Here is a 22,983-nt window from a genome sequence, read left to right as displayed (position 1 = left end):
TGGGATTATTATCTTTTTCTTTTTTTTATTTTTTTTATTTTTTTTTCTTTTTTTCTTTTTTTTTTTGGTATTTTTTTTCAATATATATATACATATACTTAAAACACAATGCATCTTTAACCCATGTAACGAGCTTTCGGCTAATGACTCCCAGACCAGTTGATCTTAGGGCATTAGGTGTTGAGACACCCCTACGAGCTTAGTAACTCGGGTTGCAGATACTGATACGTAGATAGTGCAATGTTTGATTCCCTTAAGCTTTTCTCCTTAACCCATGTAACAAGCTTTGGGCCAATAGCTCCCAAGTCAGTTGACTTTAGGGTATTAGGTGTTAAAACACCCCTTCGGGCTTAATTGCTTAAGTTATGGAGGCTACGAAACCAAACTTATCTACGTTTTTATTATCATCATTTTTTTATTATCATCATTTTTTTTCTCTTTTTTTTTCTTCTTTTTTTTTTGAAAATTATATACTATCCCTATCCCTTAGTTGTTACCTTTAACAAAAGAACATAAATAATGTAATAATCCAATATGCAACCCACAATCATATGTTACAGTGTGTGTGAAAATGAAGGTTTAAGAATACTTGTTAAATGAGTATATGAGCAGAATCAAGTGATAATAATGCGAGAGTTTGTAAACCTGAATATTTCAAGAAGTATTCTAATAGGCCTTGTTATGAATATTGCAAATAACCATTGGAAAATGTTTACTAAGATGCGTCTCAAGAGTCACTAAAATTTCCCCTTACTCTGCCATCCTAGTAATAACAGTTTTGTCAAATGGTTTTAATAATAGCAAAAACAGTTAGTAAGTTAGTTTTTTTTTTTTTTTTTAATGTCAACTACTACCCTCTCCCCCCAACCAGAACAAGACATTGTCCTCAATGTCATAAGATAGAAAGATAGAGTATAGAAGACATCACCTGAAATAACGAACACTGACAAACCTGAAACACACTTAAACAAATATAAGAAATAACAAAACAAAATAATATGCTAATAATAAAACCAAAAGACACAAGGATTCACAAACGAAGGCTCAAATCCAATCTAAGCTTTTTACGGCTTTCTGTAGTTGACCAATTTATGCGACTCATGGAAGGATCAATTACAGGGGTGAAAGATTGTAGTTTGTCGATCAATTGTTCAGCAGTAGCAGCAGAGATTATGATTTGTCGTGCCGAAGATGTTAGAAATTCCTGTTCCACAGCTTGATCAAGAAAAGACAACAAATTATCATAAAAACCATTAACATTGAGCAAACCTATAGGTTTATGGTGAATGTGAAGTTGGGCCCAAGAGGAAATATGAAAGATCTCTTCCAATGTGCCCAAACCACCTGGTAAGGCAATGAAGGCATCAGCATGGTTAAACATTGCATTCAATCGATCAGACATTGTGGAGACCTGTAGTTCCTCTCCAATTGTTCTTCCAATGATGTCCCCTTTTGTTAAAGCTTCGGGGACGACCCCCAAAACTTGACTACCTCCTAAAAATGCAGCTATTGCCACACCCCCCATTAACCCAAGGCTGCCTCCCCCATACACTAAATGAATCTTTTTCTCAGCTAGTACCTGACCAAGATGATTTGCTGCTTCCAAAAAAACTATTTCCTTCCCAGGACTGGATCCACCGAAAACACAAATATTTTTTATGTGATAACTTGAGGGACCTGCCATTTCTACACACTTCTATATCTGTCTAATGTAAGGGTTGAGTAGAAATGAGGGGAAGGAAGAGAAGATTTTATAGATGAGGATTTGAAAATGCAATCATATCACCTAGATATAGGCCAGCTGGAGTCTCACACTCTCTCTCTCTCTTTATGTATTTATTTATTTATTTATTTTGAAAAGCATGTGTATGTACAGGTAGTTGTGATTGTGGCTCACATCTTCCCTTGGTTTTACGTCCAAGAACGGCTTAAACGCCCTCTATGGGTCGGGGATAGGCTTCCCATCCAGTTTTCTTAAAAACTGGCAAACAGGGTCTTTTTTAGTCAGATTCCCAAGACTAAGTCGATCATGTTCTTTATGAAAATGAGGTCATAAATCATGAATTGCACGATGCACATCTCCACTAGGATGCGTCTCAAGGGTTAATAGAAGATTATCTAAAGACCCCTTACTCAGGCCATCCTTAATGAATTGTATTTTATCTTCACGATTTATAGATACCATTTCTAAAGAACGACATGTTGCATTACAAGTCCATCTGGCACATCGGTGACAGACTTTCAGTCGTTTTGCACGACGTTTCTTTGCAAAAGTGCTTTTACCTGTTCCAGGCATGTGTGAAATGAAAGAATTAGAGGACTCACCTGATAATCGGACCTTTGCTTCAATCAGCCAACGAATATCTTCAGGAATTCCATGATTCATTAACAACCTTAATCTTGCACACCTAGCACGGTAAATTTTTGTAATCGCATTCTGAGGCAGAGCGGGAAAGTACTTTTTCAATTTTTCAAGAGTGGTGTCCATTTTCAAATGAGAATTGGAGAAGAGAGTCAAAGAAGGGAGAAAGAGCAAAGAATTGCACAAATATACAGATATCAGTTATTATGGGAAACTGAAAGAACCGACTGAAGTCACGGAGTACCGTTATCCGCCATTTGACCGGGGTGAGAGAGACTAACAAAACAAAATTCACACCAAAAAGAAACACAAAACAATGTGAGAAAAACAAAATAATCAACCTTTATCTATAGGATCATTCAAACCAATGGATTCATTTTCACTAGGAAAATTATCAAAGTAAGCTTTCAAACGATGTCCATTTCCCTTAGAAACATTGTCATTCTTTGGATTCTCAATATCAAAGGCCCCATAAGGATACACATGTTTCTCAATAAATGGACCGCTCCATCTTGATCTTAGCTTTCCAGGACATAAATGGAGTTGAGAATTATAAAGCAAAACTTTTTGACCAGAATCAACTTTTTGACAATTTTCACAAGTTTTGCAGAATGCTTGTGTGTCCTTGAACATGGTGGGCCAATAAAATCCATTTTGTAAAATTTTCGCAGCTGTCTTTTTTGACGAGAAATGACTCCCACATGCTTCAGAATGACAAAGTTTAATGACATTACTTACCTCATTGTCAGGAATGCATCTTCGAAATATTTGATCAGGACAATATTCGAATAAGTAAGGGTAATCCCAATAAAATTTCTTCACTTCGTTCAAAAACTTACCTTTGTCTTCGGTACTCCAATGAGTTGGCAAATCTCCTGTAGCAAGAAAATTGATATTTTTAGCAAACCAAGGCATTGAACTAAGAGAAAGTAAGGATTCATCAGGAAAGTAATCATCGATTGGTGTGATGTCGGATGTCGAATCTGTTGTCACTTTTGACAAAAGATCCGCATCAACATTTTCGGTGTCTTTTTCATCCGTGATTTCTTCCTGATAATAAATCATTTGCAAATCTTCAGATTCATCTAATTCAATTTTACTCAAAGTAGATTCAAGTTGATCATAAACTAATTCTTCAATAGAATCTACTTCTTGTAAATCATTATCATCTCCAGGTTGCTTGCAAATGTTGAAAATATTCATCTCCAATGTCATGTTCCCAAATGATAGCTTCATCAGTCCATTCCTACAATTAATCAATGCATTAGAAGTTGCAAGAAACGGACGTCCTAAAATAACAGGAAATGAATTACATGCTTCAACAGGTTGTGTGTCCAAGACAATAAAATCTACAGGGTAAATGAATTTATCGACTTGTACTAACACATCTTCAACTATTCCTCTAGGCACTTTTACAGATCTATCGGCAAGTAAAAGAGTCACAGAAGTTGGTTTTAACTCACCTAGATTGAGACTTTGAAAAACTGAATATGGAAGTAAATTCACACTAGCTCCAAAATCAAGTAAGGCTCTTTCAATTTTATGTTCTCCAATAAAGCAAGAAATTGTAGGACAACCAGGGTCTTTATATTTCAATGCATTATTGTTCTGAAGAATGGCACTTACTTGTTCGGCTAAAAAGGCTTTCTTTTTCACATTCAATTTTCTCTTCACAGTGCACAGATCTTTCAAAAATTTAGCATAAGAAGGAACCTGTTTAATAGCATCCAACAAAGGTATATTGATCCTTACCTGTTTGAAAGTTTCAAAGATTTCAGAGTTGTGATTAACTTTCCTTTGTTTGGTCATGGCATGAGGAAATGGAAGTGCTGGCGGAGAATCAGTCTTTTCTTTGCAATGATCAGATTCAACCCCTTCCTTACCTTCAGAGATTGACTCATCATCATTCTCACAAGGTTCAAGACTGGGTTTTTCAATAATCTTACCACTGCGAAGAATGATGACTGATTTGGCTTGATCCATGTGTTGGCTTCCAGAACTACTTGCATTTGCATGGTACTGCCCCTTGGGATTTTGTTGTGGTTGAGATGGAAACTTACCTTTCTCTTGGAAACTGAGAGCAGATGTGAACTTTGCAAGAGTATCTTTAAAATCTGTCATGCTTTGAGCAAGTTGAGTGTTAATTGCCTCTTGCTTTTCCATAAATGCATGCAATGTTTCCTCAAGATTTCCTCTAGGAGGCGGAGCATAAGGAGGTGCATATCCATGAGAATTTTGAAAATTATGGTGTGCTTGAAACGGTGGCTGTGAAGTTTGAGCATTATTGTTCTCACTCTTCCAATTGAAATTTGGGTGATTTCTCCAACCAGGGTTGTATGTTTGCGAGTATGGGTTATGATTGGGCCTTTGGAAACTGTTTAATGCGTGGGCTTGTTCATGGAGACATTCTTTAAAAGAAGGCAAGGTTGGACAGTCATTGGTTGAATGTTCGTTGGTTTCACAGATTTGACACGCAATGTCTTGAACAAATTTTAATTGACCACTCTTTTTCAATTCTAGTGCCTCGACTTTTCTAGCTAAGGATGCAAACTTGGCTTGGAGGTCATGATCTTCCCTAAGGTTGTACATACCTCCACTAGATGTATGAGGTTGGGTTTTACTTGGTGCCTCATAAGTTCCTGTAGTGTCCCAATTTTGCGCATTTTCAGCTAGCAAGTCTAGGTATTCCATCGCTTCATTAGGGTCTTTATCCTCAAAAGTTCCATTGCACATCAATTCAACCATTTGCCTATCTCTAGGAGTTAACCCTTCATAAAAATGTGAAACTAATCTCCATGTTTCAAAACCATGATGGGGGCAAGTATTAAGCAAGTCTCGATATCTATCCCAACATTGGTAAAATGTTTCTCCTGGTTTTTGAGTGAAAGTGATGATTTGTCTTTTGAAAGAGTTTGTTCTGTGAGATGGAAAAAACTTCTTGAAAAATTGTTGTTGCATTTCATCCCAAGCACGAATAGATCCTGGTCTCAAATTTTGTAGCCATGTTTTAGCTTTATCTTTTAATGAAAAAGGAAAAAGCTTTAACCTAATGGTGTTCATGCTACAATTTGAGTCATTATAGGTGTTACAGACCTCCTCAAATTCCCTTAAATGCAAGTATGGATTTTCTAAATCTAAACCATGAAAAGAAGGTAAAAGTTGAATAATGCCTGGCTTAAAATTAAAATGAGATGCATCAGGGGGAAAAACTATGCATGAGGGTGCACTTGTTCTTGTGGGATTCATGTGGTCTCTAAGTGTTCTAACCCGAATATTCTCATTATTCTCATTATGAAGTGATTGGTTATCTTCTTCGGCCATATTTTCTGAAAATGATGAGGATACCCTACAAAGTCTACCACTTAATGTACGTGACCACACTCTCATGCACGTGCAGGAAGAGAATAAAAGAAAGAAAAGAAAAACAATAGAAAAAGAAACAACACAAAAGAAACAAAGTTAAATACAAGAAAAGTAAAAAGAGAAAATAAAATAAACACTATAATAATTTGTACAAGAATTTACCTCCCCGGCAACGGCGCCAAAAACTTGACACGACCAAAAGATTGATGTCTTCTCCCAAGTGCAGGAGTGTCGAAGTAATAAATAACCCGGCAAGACCGGGGTCGAACCACAGGGTGGTTAATTGTATAAATTATAGTTAATAGCAACACAATAACAACTATAATAATAGTAATAATAATAATAATAATAAAGAAGAAGAAGAAGAAGTTGATGAGAACTTTGAAATGCAAGATTAACGTAAGGATTAAACAATGATAACAACAAATGTCAAGGTTAGAGGATCCACTAACGGTATTTCAAACAAGTATAGTATAAACCTTTTTTATTCAATTGGAAACCACACACAAAGGAGGTTCCAATCAGATTACAAAATTGTTAACATGATTACATTAGCTATCTTATTCGAATAATGCTAATACTTGTAAATGTTGTCAGGCATTCATGATTATAACTTATGTTAACAACAAATCAAGTTCCTTTCATAGCTCAGGTGTCGGTTATACCATACAGTATGGGCTATGAAAGTGCCAAGTATTTGTTGTACCAAGTGTTATACAACATAAATCTAGATTAACCATTTAACAAGCAAAGTATTAAAAGTGAACAAGATAACAAATATAAAGCATGTTAGTATCCAACATTAAGGTCCATGTTAAGTTTATATTATACTTATTCTTACACCATTAGTGTACCCTTTTCACCTTGACATAATTAACTTAGCAACACATAATGAAAGAAAGAAACATAAAGAAACAAGGAAATGAAAAGCATAAGCAAGAAATTAATATAAGCAAAACTTAAGCATTACAAAATATAAAGAGAGAGCAAGAGCATGATCTTGATCTGAAAACCAAGATGCCTAAATACATGGCAAATGCCTCCTTTTATAGGCCAAAATTCGGAACTATTGATTTGTTGACTAATTGATGAGTGGGTGGCCACATCTTGACTTGGTGACAATTCTTATCTTCTTGTCTGCCAAAAAGGTCATTGATGACGTCATAATTTGAACAAACTTAAATCATGAAAGTTCTAGGGAATTGTCTCATCTTTCCAGGATAAAAATTTGAGATCATTTGGACTTCTAGAACTCGAGATATGGGCTGAACACTGAACAGTGTCTGGGTTGCAGGACAGATTCGGGCTTCTTCATTGTTGCTACAATTTGGACTCGAAAACGGCATTATTAAATCTTGGGCTCCGCATGAAAGTTGTAGGCCTATGTCTTACCTTTCCATCCATATAAAGTAGACCTAAATCCGAGATCTACAGCTCCAGATATAGCCCGATTACCGAACAATGTTCCAGTTTGGACTGCACCAACATCTCTTTTCTAAGTTTGGCCATCTCTTTGTCCTTTCAATTTCAGTACTTCAACTCATCAATCAATTCTTTCATTTATGTGATAGGCCTGCATTTAAGATGAACATTTACCATAAATTAAAGGTATCTTATATTATTAGATACGTTATTATAAAACATGCTTTAGTTAAGGAGTTATTGATACTTCAAGTGCAAAATAATGATATAAAACCTTGATAAAAATGCACTTTTAAGTACTAATCACACCCCCCAACCAGCTTATTACTAGTCCCTAGTAATCAAAGCGTTAAAATAGAAAAACTATTTGCAAATTTCACAAAGCAAGGCATTCATCATTCAACTTCCATTAATCTATCCAGATAAACAAACTCTCATTAAATTTTATATATCTGCTCAATACCTCTTAAACAAAATATTATTAAACCTTCCTTTTTATGTGCTCAATGTATGAAAACATAGATGATGGGGCTTTTATTGGAAGAAAACAATATTCTGTTCTAATGTTTAAGGTTAACTTCCTTGGGTTGGGATTATTATCTTTTTCTTTTTTTTATTTTTTTTATTTTTTTTTCTTTTTTTCTTTTTTTTTTTTGGTATTTTTTTTCAATATATATATACATATACTTAAAACACAATGCATCTTTAACCCATGTAACGAGCTTTCGGCTAATGACTCCCAGACCAGTTGATCTTAGGGCATTAGGTGTTGAGACACCCCTACGAGCTTAGTAACTCGGGTTGCAGATACTGATACGTAGATAGTGCAATGTTTGATTCCCTTAAGCTTTTCTCCTTAACCCATGTAACAAGCTTTGGGCCAATAGCTCCCAAGTCAGTTGACTTTAGGGTATTAGGTGTTAAAACACCCCTTCGGGCTTAATTGCTTAAGTTATGGAGGCTACGAAACCAAACTTATCTACGTTTTTATTATCATCATTTTTTTATTATCATCATTTTTTTTCTCTTTTTTTTTCTTCTTTTTTTTTTGAAAATTATATACTATCCCTATCCCTTAGTTGTTACCTTTAACAAAAGAACATAAATAATGTAATAATCCAATATGCAACCCACAATCATATGTTACAGTGTGTGTGAAAATGAAGGTTTAAGAATACTTGTTAAATGAGTATATGAGCAGAATCAAGTGATAATAATGCGAGAGTTTGTAAACCTGAATATTTCAAGAAGTATTCTAATAGGCCTTGTTATGAATATTGCAAATAACCATTGGAAAATGTTTACTAAGATGCGTCTCAAGAGTCACTAAAATTTCCCCTTACTCTGCCATCCTAGTAATAACAGTTTTGTCAAATGGTTTTAATAATAGCAAAAACAGTTAGTAAGTTAGTTTTTTTTTTTTTTTTTAATGTCAACTACTACCCTCTCCCCCCAACCAGAACAAGACATTGTCCTCAATGTCATAAGATAGAAAGATAGAGTATAGAAGACATCACCTGAAATAACGAACACTGACAAACCTGAAACACACTTAAACAAATATAAGAAATAACAAAACAAAATAATATGCTAATAATAAAACCAAAAGACACAAGGATTCACAAACGAAGGCTCAAATCCAATCTAAGCTTTTTACGGCTTTCTGTAGTTGACCAATTTATGCGACTCATGGAAGGATCAATTACAGGGGTGAAAGATTGTAGTTTGTCGATCAATTGTTCAGCAGTAGCAGCAGAGATTATGATTTGTCGTGCCGAAGATGTTAGAAATTCCTGTTCCACAGCTTGATCAAGAAAAGACAACAAATTATCATAAAAACCATTAACATTGAGCAAACCTATAGGTTTATGGTGAATGTGAAGTTGGGCCCAAGAGGAAATATGAAAGATCTCTTCCAATGTGCCCAAACCACCTGGTAAGGCAATGAAGGCATCAGCATGGTTAAACATTGCATTCAATCGATCAGACATTGTGGAGACCTGTAGTTCCTCTCCAATTGTTCTTCCAATGATGTCCCCTTTTGTTAAAGCTTCGGGGACGACCCCCAAAACTTGACTACCTCCTAAAAATGCAGCTATTGCCACACCCCCCATTAACCCAAGGCTGCCTCCCCCATACACTAAATGAATCTTTTTCTCAGCTAGTACCTGACCAAGATGATTTGCTGCTTCCAAAAAAACTATTTCCTTCCCAGGACTGGATCCACCGAAAACACAAATATTTTTTATGTGATAACTTGAGGGACCTGCCATTTCTACACACTTCTATATCTGTCTAATGTAAGGGTTGAGTAGAAATGAGGGGAAGGAAGAGAAGATTTTATAGATGAGGATTTGAAAATGCAATCATATCACCTAGATATAGGCCAGCTGGAGTCTCACACTCTCTCTCTCTCTCTTTATGTATTTATTTATTTATTTATTTTGAAAAGCATGTGTATGTACAGGTAGTTGTGATTGTGGCTCACATCTTCCCTTGGTTTTACGTCCAAGAACGGCTTAAACGCCCTCTATGGGTCGGGGATAGGCTTCCCATCCAGTTTTCTTAAAAACTGGCAAACAGGGTCTTTTTTAGTCAGATTCCCAAGACTAAGTCGATCATGTTCTTTATGAAAATGGGGCCATAAATCATGAATTGCACGATGCACATCTCCACTAGGATGCGTCTCAAGGGTTAATAGAAGATTATCTAAAGACCCCTTACTCAGGCCATCCTTAATGAATTGTATTTTATCTTCACGATTTATAGATACCATTTCTAAAGAACGACATGTTGCATTACAAGTCCATCTGGCACATCGGTGACAGACTTTCAGTCGTTTTGCACGACGTTTCTTTGCAAAAGTGCTTTTACCTGTTCCAGGCATGTGTGAAATGAAAGAATTAGAGGACTCACCTGATAATCGGACCTTTGCTTCAATCAGCCAACGAATATCTTCAGGAATTCCATGATTCATTAACAACCTTAATCTTGCACACCTAGCACGGTAAATTTTTGTAATCGCATTCTGAGGCAGAGCGGGAAAGTACTTTTTCAATTTTTCAAGAGTGGTGTCCATTTTCAAATGAGAATTGGAGAAGAGAGTCAAAGAAGGGAGAAAGAGCAAAGAATTGCACAAATATACAGATATCAGTTATTATGGGAAACTGAAAGAACCGACTGAAGTCACGGAGTACCGTTATCCGCCATTTGACCGGGGTGAGAGAGACTAACAAAACAAAATTCACACCAAAAAGAAACACAAAACAATGTGAGAAAAACAAAATAATCAACCTTTATCTATAGGATCATTCAAACCAATGGATTCATTTTCACTAGGAAAATTATCAAAGTAAGCTTTCAAACGATGTCCATTTCCCTTAGAAACATTGTCATTCTTTGGATTCTCAATATCAAAGGCCCCATAAGGATACACATGTTTCTCAATAAATGGACCGCTCCATCTTGATCTTAGCTTTCCAGGACATAAATGGAGTTGAGAATTATAAAGCAAAACTTTTTGACCAGAATCAACTTTTTGACAATTTTCACAAGTTTTGCAGAATGCTTGTGTGTCCTTGAACATGGTGGGCCAATAAAATCCATTTTGTAAAATTTTCGCAGCTGTCTTTTTTGACGAGAAATGACTCCCACATGCTTCAGAATGACAAAGTTTAATGACATTACTTACCTCATTGTCAGGAATGCATCTTCGAAATATTTGATCAGGACAATATTCGAATAAGTAAGGGTAATCCCAATAAAATTTCTTCACTTCGTTCAAAAACTTACCTTTGTCTTCGGTACTCCAATGAGTTGGCAAATCTCCTGTAGCAAGAAAATTGATATTTTTAGCAAACCAAGGCATTGAACTAAGAGAAAGTAAGGATTCATCAGGAAAGTAATCATCGATTGGTGTGATGTCGGATGTCGAATCTGTTGTCACTTTTGACAAAAGATCCGCATCAACATTTTCGGTGTCTTTTTCATCCGTGATTTCTTCCTGATAATAAATCATTTGCAAATCTTCAGATTCATCTAATTCAATTTTACTCAAAGTAGATTCAAGTTGATCATAAACTAATTCTTCAATAGAATCTACTTCTTGTAAATCATTATCATCTCCAGGTTGCTTGCAAATGTTGAAAATATTCATCTCCAATGTCATGTTCCCAAATGATAGCTTCATCAGTCCATTCCTACAATTAATCAATGCATTAGAAGTTGCAAGAAACGGACGTCCTAAAATAACAGGAAATGAATTACATGCTTCAACAGGTTGTGTCCAAGACAATAAAATCTACAGGGTAAATGAATTTATCGACTTGTACTAACACATCTTCAACTATTCCTCTAGGCACTTTTACAGATCTATCGGCAAGTAAAAGAGTCACAGAAGTTGGTTTTAACTCACCTAGATTGAGACTTTGAAAAACTGAATATGGAAGTAAATTCACACTAGCTCCAAAATCAAGTAAGGCTCTTTCAATTTTATGTTCTCCAATAAAGCAAGAAATTGTAGGACAACCAGGGTCTTTATATTTCAATGCATTATTGTTCTGAAGAATGGCACTTACTTGTTCGGCTAAAAAGGCTTTCTTTTTCACATTCAATTTTCTCTTCACAGTGCACAGATCTTTCAAAAATTTAGCATAAGAAGGAACCTGTTTAATAGCATCCAACAAAGGTATATTGATCCTTACCTGTTTGAAAGTTTCAAAGATTTCAGAGTTGTGATTAACTTTCCTTTGTTTGGTCATGGCATGAGGAAATGGAAGTGCTGGCGGAGAATCAGTCTTTTCTTTGCAATGATCAGATTCAACCCCTTCCTTACCTTCAGAGATTGACTCATCATCATTCTCACAAGGTTCAAGACTGGGTTTTTCAATAATCTTACCACTGCGAAGAATGATGACTGATTTGGCTTGATCCATGTGTTGGCTTCCAGAACTACTTGCATTTGCATGGTACTGCCCCTTGGGATTTTGTTGTGGTTGAGATGGAAACTTACCTTTCTCTTGGAAACTGAGAGCAGATGTGAACTTTGCAAGAGTATCTTTAAAATCTGTCATGCTTTGAGCAAGTTGAGTGTTAATTGCCTCTTGCTTTTCCATAAATGCATGCAATGTTTCCTCAAGATTTCCTCTAGGAGGCGGAGCATAAGGAGGTGCATATCCATGAGAATTTTGAAAATTATGGTGTGCTTGAAACGGTGGCTGTGAAGTTTGAGCATTATTGTTCTCACTCTTCCAATTGAAATTTGGGTGATTTCTCCAACCAGGGTTGTATGTTTGCGAGTATGGGTTATGATTGGGCCTTTGGAAACTGTTTAATGCGTGGGCTTGTTCATGGAGACATTCTTTAAAAGAAGGCAAGGTTGGACAGTCATTGGTTGAATGTTCGTTGGTTTCACAGATTTGACACGCAATGTCTTGAACAAATTTTAATTGACCACTCTTTTTCAATTCTAGTGCCTCGACTTTTCTAGCTAAGGATGCAAACTTGGCTTGGAGGTCATGATCTTCCCTAAGGTTGTACATACCTCCACTAGATGTATGAGGTTGGGTTTTACTTGGTGCCTCATAAGTTCCTGTAGTGTCCCAATTTTGCGCATTTTCAGCTAGCAAGTCTAGGTATTCCATCGCTTCATTAGGGTCTTTATCCTCAAAAGTTCCATTGCACATCAATTCAACCATTTGCCTATCTCTAGGAGTTAACCCTTCATAAAAATGTGAAACTAATCTCCATGTTTCAAAACCATGATGGGGGCAAGTATTAAGCAAGTCTCGATATCTATCCCAACATTGGTAAAATGTTTCTCCTGGTTTTTGAGTGAAAGTGATGATTTGTCTTTTGAAAGAGTTTGTTCTGTGAGATGGAAAAAACTTCTTGAAAAATTGTTGTTGCATTTCATCCCAAGCACGAATAGATCCTGGTCTCAAATTTTGTAGCCATGTTTTAGCTTTATCTTTTAATGAAAAAGGAAAAAGCTTTAACCTAATGGTGTTCATGCTACAATTTGAGTCATTATAGGTGTTACAGACCTCCTCAAATTCCCTTAAATGCAAGTATGGATTTTCTAAATCTAAACCATGAAAAGAAGGTAAAAGTTGAATAATGCCTGGCTTAAAATTAAAATGAGATGCATCAGGGGGAAAAACTATGCATGAGGGTGCACTTGTTCTTGTGGGATTCATGTGGTCTCTAAGTGTTCTAACCCGAATATTCTCATTATTCTCATTATGAAGTGATTGGTTATCTTCTTCGGCCATATTTTCTGAAAATGATGAGGATACCCTACAAAGTCTACCACTTAATGTACGTGACCACACTCTCATGCACGTGCAGGAAGAGAATAAAAGAAAGAAAAGAAAAACAATAGAAAAAGAAACAACACAAAAGAAACAAAGTTAAATACAAGAAAAGTAAAAAGAGAAAATAAAATAAACACTATAATTTGTACAAGAATTTACCTCCCCGGCAACGGCGCCAAAAACTTGACACGACCAAAAGATTGATGTCTTCTCCCAAGTGCAGGAGTGTCGAAGTAATAAATAACCCGGCAAGACCGGGGTCGAACCACAAGGTGGTTAATTGTATAAATTATAGTTAATAGCAACACAATAACAACTATAATAATAGTAATAATAATAATAATAATAAAGAAGAAGAAGAAGAAGTTGATGAGAACTTTGAAATGCAAGATTAACGTAAGGATTAAACAATGATAACAACAAATGTCAAGGTTAGAGGATCCACTAACGGTATTTCAAACAAGTATAGTATAAACCTTTTTTATTCAATTGGAAACCACACACAAAGGAGGTTCCAATCAGATTACAAAATTGTTAACATGATTACATTAGCTATCTTATTCGAATAATGCTAATACTTGTAAATGTTGTCAGGCATTCATGATTATAACTTATGTTAACAACAAATCAAGTTCCTTTCATAGCTCAGGTGTCGGTTATACCATACAGTATGGGCTATGAAAGTGCCAAGTATTTGTTGTACCAAGTGTTATACAACATAAATCTAGATTAACCATTTAACAAGCAAAGTATTAAAAGTGAACAAGATAACAAATATAAAGCATGTTAGTATCCAACATTAAGGTCCATGTTAAGTTTATATTATACTTATTCTTACACCATTAGTGTACCCTTTTCACCTTGACATAATTAACTTAGCAACACATAATGAAAGAAAGAAACATAAAGAAACAAGGAAATGAAAAGCATAAGCAAGAAATTAATATAAGCAAAACTTAAGCATTACAAAATATAAAGAGAGAGCAAGAGCATGATCTTGATCTGAAAACTAAGATGCCTAAATACATGGCAAATGCCTCCTTTTATAGGCCAAAATTCGGAACTATTGATTTGTTGACTAATTGATGAGTGGGTGGCCACATCTTGACTTGGTGACAATTCTTATCTTCTTGTCTGCCAAAAAGGTCATTGATGACGTCATAATTTGAACAAACTTAAATCATGAAAGTTCTAGGGAATTGTCTCATCTTTCCAGGATAAAAATTTGAGATCATTTGAACTTCTAGAACTCGAGATATGGGCTGAACACTGAACAGTGTCTGGGTTGCAGGACAGATTCGGGCTTCTTCATTGTTGCTACAATTTGGACTCGAAAACGGCCTTATTAAATCTTGGGCTCCGCATGAAAGTTGTAGGCCTATGTCTTACCTTTCCATCCATATAAAGTAGACCTAAATCCGAGATCTACAGCTCTAGATATAGCCCGATTACCGAACAATGTTCCAGTTTGGACTGCACCAACATCTCTTTTCTAAGTTTGGCCATCTCTTTGTCCTTTCAATTTCAGTACTTCAACTCATCAATCAATTCTTTCATTTATGTGATAGGCCTGCATTTAAGATGAACATTTACCATAAATTAAAGGTATCTTATATTATTAGATACGTTATTATAAAACATGCTTTAGTTAAGGAGTTATTGATACTTCAAGTGCAAAATAATGATATAAAACCTTGATAAAAATGCACTTTTAAGTACTAATCAACTGTTAAATTCCATAGATGATATTCTTATGTATTTAAATTCACATTTGGAGAATGAACAACATCTGAGGCAAGTTTTGCAAACCTTGAGAGAGTGTTGTTTATATGCCAAGTTGAGTAAATGTGCATGGTGGCCGAAGAAAATAGCTTTTCTAGAGTATGTGATTTTTGTGGAAGGTATATTTGTCGATCCCTTGAAAGTGGAAGCTGTGATAAAATAGGAAAGGACTGCTAATGTGATCAAAATTTATAGTTTTCTTGGGTTAGCAGGATATTAGAGATGATTTATTGAGGGGTTTTGCACAATAGCTATTCCCATGACCCGCTTAACCTAGAAGGAAATGAAGTGAGAATGGACCTAGAAGTGTGAAAAAGAGCTTCTAATAGCTGAAAAAGAGACTTATATTATCCTTGCCTTCGAGGATTGAAGGGTTTGTGATTTATAGTGATGCTTTGAAGAAGGGTCTTGGATGCATATTAATGAAACATGGAAAGGTGATTGCCTACGTATCAAGACAATTAAATCTTCATGAAGTTAATTACCCAATGCATGATCTCGAGTTAGCTGTTGTAGTTTTTGTTTTAAGGGTATGAAGACATTATTTATAAGGTCTTAAATCTAGATTTTTATGGATCGCAAGAGTTTGAGATACTTGATGACACAGAAGAACTTGAACATGCATAAAAAAGGTGGGTGAAACTGATTAAGGATTATGATTATATGATCGAATACTACCTCGAAAAAGAAAATGTTGTGATAGATGCTCTTAGTTGTAAGAATAGAGTAGTGGAAACCAAACTAGATGGTTGTGATGAAAGGAAGCTATTAGAGTTAAAGGAAGATTGGTGCTAGAATAGAGGTTGGACCTAAGGGCTTTTTACTGGCTTTGATAAGGGTAAAGTCAATATTCCAAGAAAAAAGTACTAGAAGCTCAGCAGAGGGTTAGTAAGTTTAGAGATAAAGTGTTGTTGAGAGATGAGGCTCTTTTTGTTTTTTAGAATATGGTCTAGTTATGGGGGAAATACAAATGTATTTACTGGAAGACAGGACTTTGAAGAATGAAGTGTTGAGTGAGGCCAATAGGTCGAGGCTCACATTACATCCCGGGAGCACTAAATTGTATAAAAACCTAAAGGAGTTTTATTGGTGGTCGAAAATGAAGAGGCAAATATTCCAATATATAGCCGGTTATACTGTGTGTCAACAAGTGGAAAGAGAACATCGAAGTCCAAGAAAACCTTTACAGTTGTTATTAATACCTCAGTGGAAGTGAGAGGATATTACCATAGAGTTTGTGTCGGGATTACCAAGAGGAAAGAAAAGGAGTGATGTTATTTGAGTAATCGTAGATATACTTACTAAGTCTGCCTTCTTTTAATCTATGAAAATGACCGACTCAATGGATAAATTAGCTAAGTTGTATGTCAATGAAATGGTGAGACTACATGGAGTACCGATTACCATCGTGTCAGATAGAGACCCCAAGTTTACATCCTGGTTGTGGCCAAGTATTCAGAATTCTTTTGGGATGATATTAAATCTGAGTATAGCCTTTCTTCCTCAAATAGATGGATAGTCTGAAAGAACTATTCAAACCCTAGAGGATTTGTTAAGAGTTTGTGTATTGGAATTCAGGGGAAACTAGGAGGATCATTTGCCGCTTGTAGAATTTGCCTACAATAATTGTTAGTAGGCCACTATAGGAATGGCTTTGTATGAAGCATTGTATGGTAGAAAGTGTTGAACACCAATGTGTTAGGCAGAAGTAGGTGATAAGAAACTAATTGAGCCTGGAATCGTTAAGATCACATTAGAGAAAGTGAGGGTTATGCTAATCTTTGAAAGAGACCTCTAGAGTTTGAAGTGGGGGATCATGTTTATTGAAAGGTTGCACCATGGAAACACATGTTAAGATTTGGTATAAAGGGAAAATTAGCACCGAGATACATAGGGCCTTTAAAAGTGTAAATAGAATTAGGCCTGTAACATATTGGTTGGCTTTACCTCTGCACTTAGCAAACATACATGATGTATTCCATCTATGAATGTTATGGAAAGCTAAAGTAAATTTGTCACGGGTGTTGCCCCAAGTTCTTATAGAAATTGAAGAAAACCTAACCTTAAAGGTGAATTTAGTGAAGGTGTTAGACCATAGTGAGAAGAAACTTAGGAATAAGAAGATTCCTATGGTTAAAGTTTTATAGAGAAGCTCTCAAATTAAGGAAAAACCCCGAGAAAGAGAATATAAGATATAGAAGAAACATCTAGAATTATTCTTAGACACAAGTATTGAAATCCAAATTTCAAGATGAAATTTATTATATGGAAGGGAGAATGTAAACCCCGGATATAATTAAAAGTAATAAAAATATAGAAATTTGGGGTGTAATAAAATAAAAAGAAAGAAAGAGAGAAAGAGTTAAGAAGATAAAAAGAAGACAAGTTATGGCCAAAACTGTCTAGTTTTCCAGTAGGGAAAACGGTCTAGCCATTTTGAGAAATGGCTAGACCAATTTAATAAATCAATCAAATTATTTCTCAAAATGGTTAGACGACCATTTTAGCTTCTGCCACATTAAAAGTGATGGGGAGCTATCAAGGGAGAAATATAGCATTTTAATTTCTTCTTCATTTCTTTCACTTTAAAAGGCTAGAGAACGATGATTAAGAGTGAAAAGAGAGGATTTTGAGAATGAAAAACACAATTAGATTAGAAATTAATATGGTCAATAAAGTGAAGAGCGAAGAGGAAATGAGAGAAGCTTGGGAAAAATCTTGATGGATTGACTTTCGAAATACGATTAACAACCGGGTAAGGTGTTCAAAACCCCTTTATATCGATTTGAACAAGTGTTTAATGATTTGATGCAAGAATTAGCAAAATTTCAATTAGGGTTCTTGAGATGAGATTTGGAGGAAATTGAAATTAGTTATTGATTATTGTTATGGATGCTTAAATGACTAGAGAAAGTAAGAAATTTGTTAAATTGAATCAAAATTTGGATAGGTAATTGAATCAAAATTGAACTTGTATTATTCTTACAAATTGTGTTGAAATTATGATAACTAAATATGTGGGTAATAAAATAGATGATTGATCATATTTTTACATGGTAAATGTGAATCTTGATGTTTTAGAAATTTAATGCTTTTAAGAAATTGACAGAATTAAAATGAACTTTACTTGTGTTAATATTTATAGTGTTATAGTGAAGGGTTGATTGTTAAATTTATAAGGAGACCATGGTTAATTGGAAAGAAAATATACCCTTCATAGAAAAGAAACTTTCAACCAATTGAAGAAAATAAAAGGGGTGGGTTTGTTTGAATAAATTTATATTTGAAAATGGTAGAATTGTAATGAATTAATCATGGGATGATTAATGAGATTTAAGAATTTTAAGAAGAAAAAGTATCCTTATCATTTCGGTATCTTCAACCAAAAAATAAAAGAATGGTATTATAGTAATAAGTGTTTATGTATTGACTGGTTGAGTAAAAATGAAGTTAATGCAAGAATATGAGACGTTTAACAGGAGCTGTTAAAATTGCAGAAGGGATTGTTGAGGGGGTACCAAATAAATATCTTACGCATAAAGCTCAGACGTCAGATAGGTGTGTCGACACCTTATCAATTTTATTCTATTTAGAATTGTTAAAATATCAAAGTAGATTCTTTATTATTCAATTGTGTTAATATCTTATATGAGATTGTTGTCCTGTTCTAGGCTAGATGATTAGTTCTTGATTGAAGGATTAATTTCTTGTTATCGATTGGATGCTTAATAAAAACGCAGATAAGTTTGGTATCGTAGCCTCCCTAACCTAAACAATTAAGCCCAAAGGGGTGTTTTAACACCGAATACCCTAAAATCAACTGACTTGGGAGCTATTGGCCCAAAACTTGTTACATGGGTTAAGGAGAAAAGCTTAAGGGAATCAAACATTGCACTATCTACGTATCAGTATCTTCAACCCGAATTTCTAATCTCGTAGGGGTGTCTCAACACCTAATGCCCTAAGACCAACTGGTCTAGGGTCATTAGCCAAAAGCTACTTACATGGGTTAAAGATGCATTGTGTTTTAAGTTATATGTATATATATATTAAAAAAAGAAGATAATAATCTGAACCCAAGGAAGTTAACCTTAGAAAAACATTAGAACATAATATTGTTTTCTTCCAATAAAAGCCCCATCATCTATGTTTTCATACATTGAGCAGATAAAAAAAGAAGGTTTATTAATATCTTGTTTAAGAAGTATGAAGCAGATATATAAATTTAATGAGAGTTTGTTTATTTGGATAGATTAATAGAAGTTGAATGATGAATGTCTTGTTTTGTGGAACTTGCAAATTGTTTTTCTATTTTAATGCTTTGATTACTAGGGACTAGTAATAAGCTGGTTGGGGGGGTGATTAGTACTTAAAAGTGCATTTTTATCAAGGTTTTATATCATCATTTTGCACTTGAAGTATCAATAATTCCTTAACTAAAACATGTTTTATAATAACAAGTCTGATATTATAAGATACCTTTAATTTATGGTAAATGTTCATCTTAAATGCAGGCCTATCACATAAATCAAAAGATTAATTGATGAGTTTAACTACTGAAATTGAGAAGACAAAGAGAGGGGCAAGCTTAGAAAAGAAATGCTGGTTCAGTCCAAACTGAAACATTATTTGGTTATTGGATCATACCTGGAGCTGTAGAACTTGGATTTAGGTCTGGTCTACATAGATGGAAAGCTAAGACATAAGCCTAAAACTTTCATGAAGAGTCCAAGATTCAAAAAGGCCGTTTTCAAGTTCAAATTGTAGCAACAACAGAAAAGTCAAATCTGTCCTACAGCCTAGATATTATTCAATGTTCAGCCCATATCTTGAGTTCTAAAAGTTCAAATGCACCGATTATTTTTTTGTTGGAAAGTTGAGACAATTTCCTAAACCTTTCATAAAGACTATCTGTTCAAATTCTAACGTTAAAAATGACGTTTTGTTCAGACAAGAAGATAAGGACTGTCACCAAGTCAAGATGTGGCCACCCACTCAACAATTAGTCATCAAATCAATAGTTCCAAATTTTGGCCTATAAAAGGAGGCATTTGCCATGCATTTAGGCATCTTGGTTTTCAGATCAAGATCATGTTCTTGCTCTCTCTCTTTATATTTTTGTAATTCTTAAGTTTTGTTTATATTAATCTCTTGTTTATGCTTTTCATTTCCTTTCCTTTACTTAGTTAACTTATATCTTATTTATGTTCTTATCTTGTTTATTTATGTTTCTCTCTTTCATTATGTTTAGCTAAGTTTATTATGTCAAGGTGAAAATGTTACACTTATGGTGTAATAATAAGTATAGTATAAACTCAACATGGACTTTAATGTTTGATACTAACATGTTTTGTATTTGTTATCTTATTCACTTTTAATACTTTGCTTGTTAAATGGTTACTCTAGATTTATGTTGTATAACCCTTGGTACAACAAATACTTGACACTTTCATAAGCCCAACCGTATAGTATAACCGACACCTGTGCTATGAAATGAACTTGATTTGTTGTTAACATAAGTTATAATCATGAATACCTGACAACATTTACAAGTATTAGCATTATTTGAATAAGATAACTAATGTAATCATGTTAACAATTTATAATCCGATTGGAACCTTCTTTGTGTGTGGTTTCCATTTGAGTAATAAAAAGAGTTTATACTATACTTGTTTGAAATACCATTAGTGGATTCTCTAACTTTGACAATTATTTTATCCTTGTTTAATCTTTATATCAATATCACATCTCAAAGCTCTCTTAAACTCCTTTTCTGTTATTATCTATTTTTTTTATTTGTAGTTTATACAATTAACCTCCCTGTTGTTCGACCTCAGTCTTGCCGGGTTATTTATTACTTCGACACTCCTACACTTGGGAGAAGACATCAACTCTTTGGTCGTGTTGCTACGCGTTCCTTTGTTGCAAATAGAATAGTCGGGAAGTTGGGGGAAAATGTAAGAATGGTAGAAAAGGGATTTATTATAAGTACTCCTTTAAGTGAAATTTTAAATATTAATTTTATACTTAAAGGGGTGAAAATAAACAAAAAGGGATGCGAGATGAGAATAGATCTTATACCTTTAGAGTTACAAGACTTTGACATGGCAATTGGGTATAAATAAGGCTCAAATGGACTGCTTTGCAAAGGTAATAATTCTTCAAAGACCGAATGGTAGGAAGATAATATTTAAAGGCAAGAGGAAGGTCGTATCAAATTATCTTATTTCAGCTATAACGGCTAATAAAATGATGAAGAAGGGGTGTGAAGCTTATTTAGCTTTTGTAATAGATTCAAAGAGGAGGATTGATGAATTGACAAATTTTCATATCGTACAAGAGTTTCCCGATATATTTCCAGAGGAATTATCGGGATTGCCCCTTGAGAGGGAAATATAAGTTTTTATTGGTATACTATTTGGTACATCCCCTATGGTACAATCACGTTATTGGATAGCTCCTATGGATGGCGGAGTTATAGGTGCAATTGCAGGAATTGCTGGATAAGGGGTTTATACGCCTTATTAATACGCTTTGGGGAGCCCCGATGCTATTTGTGAAAAAAAAGGATGGGACTCCCTGCGTCTCCATTGACTACCGTCAGCTGAATAGAATGATAGTAAAGAACAAATACCCGCTTCCACGAATAAATGATTTGTTTGACCAACTCACAGGAGCTAGGGTGTTTTTAAAACTTAATTTGATGTTAGGTTACTATTAGTTGAGGATTAGAGAGTAAGATACACCAAAGACTGTATTCTAAACCTGATATGGACATTATGGATTTTTGATAATGCCTTTTGGGTTGAAAAATGCTCATATAATGTTTGTGGATCTGATGAATCAGGTCTTTTAACCTTATCTGGACAAGTTTGTAGTGGTATTTATAGATGATATTTTTATTTATTTAAATTCACATTTGAAGCATGAATAACATTTGAGCCAAGTGTTGCAAACCTTGAGAGGGCATCAATTATATGCCAAGTTAAGTAAATGTGAATTATGGTTGGAGAAAGTGGTTTTTCTAGAGCATTTTGTGTTTTATAAAGAATATAAATGATGTTGTATATTTTGTGTAGTTTTTGGGATAATAACATAAATGTAAAATATTTTCTTGTAATTATTATTTTAGGACTTTCATAAGATGTTAGAGTTGAAAATTTATTAAATTCATTTACCTAATGTAGATTTTACTATGATGATGCTTGTATTGAATTCTGAATATAGTAATTAAGTAATTCTTAGTTTAAATTATATAATGCATTTTCAAATATTGTGTGAATGATTCAATTGAACCATATTGATATATGACGAATATGTTGAGTTGTGATGTGATAAGTCCAAGATGATTGAATAATGAATGCAATATGAATTGACTAAATATTGAAATGTAATAGGTTTAGTCGATGACTTAAGATTTCCCGGTATATGGAAGACTTTGTCAAAATTTTGATAGATTTTCAAAATTCAAATCCAAATAACATAAATTACACCGTTTTCGGATTTATTACATGGAAAAATGGCACCCAAATTTTGAGGGATGTTACATAACCTTTTTTTTCTATAATATTTTTCTAATGAATTATTCATCTTAATTTCATCAATAATATTTTATTTACATAATGGACTCAATTATATCTAAAACTCAATAGTATTACTATTGATAGCAACCTAGACTAGATAAAGGAATGACTAAATAAAAAATTAAAAGGGAATGAGTAATTACTATTGATAGCAAAC

The sequence above is a fragment of the Populus trichocarpa genome, chromosome 8 (assembly GCF_000002775.5).
Source record: "Populus trichocarpa isolate Nisqually-1 chromosome 8, P.trichocarpa_v4.1, whole genome shotgun sequence".
In the NCBI taxonomy this organism is placed as follows: Eukaryota; Viridiplantae; Streptophyta; class Magnoliopsida; order Malpighiales; family Salicaceae; genus Populus; species Populus trichocarpa.
Note: the sequence above shows the minus strand (reverse complement) of the source record.